Source organism: Bison bison, unplaced genomic scaffold (genome assembly GCF_000754665.1).
Source record: "Bison bison bison isolate TAMUID 2011002044 unplaced genomic scaffold, Bison_UMD1.0 scf7180017864212, whole genome shotgun sequence".
In the NCBI taxonomy this organism is placed as follows: domain Eukaryota; kingdom Metazoa; phylum Chordata; class Mammalia; order Artiodactyla; family Bovidae; genus Bison; species Bison bison.
The window spans coordinates 87,619-92,737 of NW_011494784.1; the positions used below are offsets into that span (position 1 = coordinate 87,619).

The 5,119-nt window shown below is 37.7% G+C and overlaps 1 long non-coding RNA gene across 1 annotated transcript; it reads left to right on the forward strand.

Moving 5' to 3' along the window:
* The first annotated feature begins 1,144 nt into the window (after positions 1–1,144).
* On the forward strand, positions 1,145–4,582 carry LOC104992137. The gene is made up of 3 exons (XR_825666.1): positions 1,145–1,382; positions 3,412–3,548; positions 4,493–4,582. It is a non-coding gene; the product is annotated as an uncharacterized LOC104992137 (long non-coding RNA).
* Positions 4,583–5,119: the final 537 nt, after the last annotated feature.

Below are 5,119 nucleotides of genomic sequence, written 5' to 3' on the forward strand. Positions count from 1 at the left end.
ACATGATTACTGGAAAAACCATAGCCTTGACTAGATGGACCTTTGTTGCAAAGTAATATCTCTGCTTTTGAATATGCTATCTAGGTTGGCCATAACTTTCCTTCCAAGGAGTAAGTGTCTTTTAATTTCATGGCTGCAATCACTATCTGCAGTGATTTTGGAACCCCCCAAAATAAAGTCTGACACTGTTTCCACTGTTTCCCCATCTATTTCCCATGAAGTGATGGGACCAGATGCCATGATCTTCATTTTCTGAATGTTGAGCTTTAAGCCAACTTTTTCACTCTCCTCTTTCACTTTCATCAAGAGGCTCTTCAGTTCCTCTTCACTTTCTGCCATCAGGGTGGTGTCATCTGCATATCTGAGGTTACTGATATTTCTCTCTGCAATCTTGATTCCAGCTTGTGCTTCATCCAGCCTGGCATTTTGCATGATGTGCTCTGCATATAAGTTAAATAAGCAGGGGACAATATACAGCCTTGATGTACTCCTTTCCCAATTTAGAGCCCCCTTAGAGCCTACTTTTACCTGTTTTAGTAGTTTTTTGAATATTTATTTTTCCCTGTTCAAATAACTGTTGTGGTTTCTGTCTCCCAACTGGACCTTGATTAGTATGTAAGTTAAATGTTCAGCAATAAAGGATTAGTTGAATAATTATGGATATATCCATTTAATGGAATAATATTGGGATCTATCAGTGCTCTTCAATCAAAGTCCACCAGGAACACACTTGTAGCTAAACAAGTTGAGGATTTGTTATTTGTAGCAAGGAAGAACGCACATCATGGGAAACTGTGGGATGTGTCAATAGGAAGATATTAGAAAGAACCCTTACAGGGTTTGGGATTTGGTTGGGCCATTTGTGGGAAGGTTTAAGAAAGAGATTTGGTCTAGACTGGGTGTTGTCAGAATGTGGGAGTAATTCTATGGGTGGATATTTTAGAGGTGCCATAGTGATCTTGCTTTTATCTATACTTATACAAGGTTATGAAGAGGCCTTGCTTTATATAATCCTGTCATGATGTCAGAGTAACCTTGCCTAAGGTTGGTATTCTATGAAATTGTTTATGTCCAGTAGGAGACTAACATGGCCTTGCTGGGAATGTCAGATCATTTCTGAATGTGAGTTCCCTTTCAGAGCTTTCAGCTATCATTTAAGAAGTCTGGCTACCCTCGGGCTACCACCTGGAGTGACCACATGCTTACATATATAGAGAGATGGCTCAGAGTTCAGTCTCCAACTATTGAATACTGGGTAACAGACAATTGAATAAAGAAGATGCTGAGCTGATCTCAGCCCCAGTCATTGTCTGGCCACAACTGTGTGAGGGACCTGCATGCAGTGAGAACTACTTAGCTGAGCCCAGCTGGCCTCTAAACTGGTGAGTAAAATAAATAATTCTTTTGATTTACTACTTTCGAGTGATTTGTTGTTCAGTAATAGAGAACTGTTACAATATCTGGTAGGCAGTTAGCTCTATAGTTCTGGAGCTCAGGAGAGAGATCGAAGTCTGGAGGGAGAGGTTAGAAAGTCCTTTAGCAAGGAGAAAGCAGTTACAGTCATAGATGAAGTCATCAGGGAGATAATGTACATTGAGAAAAAGAAAAAAAAAGAATCTTGAGTGTCACCTTTAGCAACAATTCTAAAGGGATCAAGATTAAAGAAGCATTTGCAAGGAGACTGAGAAGGAGTTATCAGACGATGTCCAGGAGGGATGATGTCAGGGAAGTCAAGACTGAGAGTGTGCAAAAGGAAGGGCATTTTCCACAGAGTCATATGCTGTGGAGGGAGGTCAATTAAGACAAGGACTGAAAAGTATTCTTTGGATTTAGCAACAATGAGTTTACCTTGTTGGCAGATGTTTCAGGGAAACTGGAGGCTAAGCAGTGATGGACAGAAACCAGGTTGCAGAGATAAGGAGGGAGGAGAAGATAAGAAAGAGAATACCAAAGTTCACGCTGTTTCACCACATTATGCTGACTTTCTCCATACTATTCATTGGTATATAATTTTTTCTGCAATTCAATAACCCATAAAACAATCACATCATGTCATGAAACATAATTCCATAATAGCTTGTATTTATCACATCCTGATATATATTTAGTGTTACATTTTAACCTGCAGTTTCCAGTTATAAATACATTACTCTGTGTGTTTGCCTTTATAATCACTTTAAATCTCTCATTGTTTATTTCTCTTGAAAGTAAAGTAGTTCATCATTAAAAATAGTACTCAGTGTTCATCGGTGCTATGTAGTTACTTCAGAAACATTTTCAGCGTAAAAGTTATAAACTCTTGAGGCACCTTTGCAGGAGGAATAGCTTACTTTCATCAGAAAAGTCTGGGGGAAATATTCTAGTCTTAGCCTGCTAATTCATTGGTTTGATTGTCAGGGCTTCCATGACAGTTCATTCTCCTGGGACACTGATACGGGGCTCTGCTAATGCAAGGGGGAGGTCAAGGCCTCCTTGGCAACAGGGAATGAGTTATCAGGGGGTTGTGGAAAGAAATTCTCTTCAATTCAACCTGTAAGTAGATCTGGACATAATGGCCTCATTTGACTCCTCTAAGTTTCTCTTTCCCACTTATTTTCAGGGCAGATCTTACCCCTAACTCTTTCTTTATTTGCTTGTGGTTTCCTTGCCATAAATGTGTGGGCACAAGCACTGTGATAAAGATCGGAGTAAGGCTTTTTGAATGAAGAGTTTACATTTCAAAGGACTTGAAATTTATATTTCAAATGTCGCTTCCAAATGAGCCTTTCCACACAGACAAAACACAATGAACATATTTAGAAGATGAGAAATAACATGCATGTTTAACTCCTGTTGCATTCCTGGACTACAGTGGCTGTAATATCCTTTTACAAATCCTATAGTTGCCTTGTAAATAGTAGCGCTGAGTATATTATATTTAAATATAGTCTTTTGTTAGGTGTAAAAGTTTAAAATCTACTATTGTTGTTAAAAATCTGGCTTTAGCATTTGTTTTTCATATTTTAGGATGTTAAAAACCTCTAAAATGGAAAATTTGTAGACATTGCTCAGTATTTGAGAAGCTCTGCCAGGGGCAGTAATTTTGACCCTGTGTAGAAAGGTATGGAGGATAATTCTGTGAGTGCTCAGAGGGGTTGGAAAAGTTAGAAACAAACATTTATGCACTGAGCACGTTTTGTTGTGCTTAGCACCATACTAGGGGCTACACATTCTATTACATTTAATCATGGAGAATTGCCTGGAATGAGGCCTAAGAACACAAAGTCCTGATGGAGATGGTCCGAGCTGTCAGCAGAAAGGAAACTGCAGCATGTAAAAACAGCTTGCAGGGGGTATGGGATAAGGGTAGAAGGAAAAAGATCTTGGCAAATTTATTCTGCACAAATACTTGTGTCATCCTTATTTGTGCAGACTTTGTGACTTTTTCCCTGAGTTCATCTGGCTGGCAAATGGATGTAAATGCCTTTTGGACTGAAGGAAGGCATACAGAAGGCACGTACGAATCTTGGCTGAGTCATAAACAGAAGCCGGCTGTCAGAGAATTTCTGGTATGTGTGGATGTTTGTGTGCACACGAGCATGTATGTGCCCATGCACAGGCTGAACGCACTACTGGTTTACATCTGATTTTCAACTGAAAAGATTTCATGTACTTCTTTAGTGTGGCTCAAGTGAATTATTTTTGGTAATGAAAAGTAGAGCATGATCCAGAAGTTCTTTCCTTTTGCCATCAGGGATAGCGGTACCTTTATTTATAGCAATTTCAGGTCCCCAAATACCTTCAGCAGTTTTAATGGGGCAAACCAAAAAAATAATTAAGTAGCAGATGATTAGATCATGTGTTTCTTTACCGAGTACTCTATCTTTCTTGCTTTTGGAAAATACAGGTCTTCTTTTCTCAACTGTGGTTACAGCTAATTCTTCACCAAGATTTATTTAAAAAGAATATTCTTGCCCGTGCAGCGAGAATATGGACAGAACAATTGACCTTATCTCTTGGTCTTAACGATTCAAGGAAAAATATATACATAAGAATCAAATCCTTTGAATTGGTTAATATTTATTATAGTAGAACATACATGGAATAGAAATATACATGGAATGAAGTTTTAATTATATGGAAATAATTTCCATAGTGTTATAATGGAACTATACAGCAGTAACTAGAAAATGTCTATTATTTTTGGAGCCACTACTATATGCTAGGTTCTTTCATATACTCATTACCTAATTTATACTCAAATAATCCTAGTAAGATATGTTTTGTGATTACCATTTGTTCCAGTGTGGTCTCAGAGATATTAATATTAGGTAATGACTCCAAGGACAGTAGCACAGCTGGGTTGAACCTAAGTTTGACCAGCTCCGAAATTTATATTCTTTCCACTCAAACAAGCTGCCCCTCAGAGTCATGACAATTATTAGGGGTGACATTCAGTTCTATCACTAAGAATACAGCTATGTTTATTTTTCAATACTGTTCATATTCACAGAACCATTTACTGAGTTTCTACTTTCTTCTGTACATGATGATAAATGATGTGGAATCTAGAGATCAAAGATGAGATGTCCCTGCCCTCACAGAACCCACAGGTTAGTGAGAAAGTCTAGAAAGAATATTAATTATTATGGTGTTGGATGTTAGACATTATGAGGAATGTAGCAACGAGTTACTGATGGAGCCTGGGAAAAAACATAGGCTCTGTGTGCATGCGTGGTATGTACAGTGTGTTTGTGTGTGTTTGAGGTAAGATGAAGGACATTCAAAAGGAAGAGTATGTGTAAAGTCAAGTGACTGAGAGCATATGACTGATACGAGAAACTGCAAATTGTTTGGTTTAACTGGAACATAGTGGTAATGGGTAGTAGAGTGATGGAAAATGAGAATAAAAGTCTTTGAGAATGGTGAAATCAGGAATTCTACTTTTTGTAATGACTATAAAACTTTCAAAATTGTCTTGATAAGGTAAATATGTTCCTTCTTATCTTCTGGAGACCCACTGTACTAATCATAATATTTTCCCAAAGAGGAAATGCAATTAGTACACAAGTATATAGGGAAAATAGTCTTACTGGTAATCCAAGTAAAGAAAAAAAAAATTAACCAATGAAAAATAAAA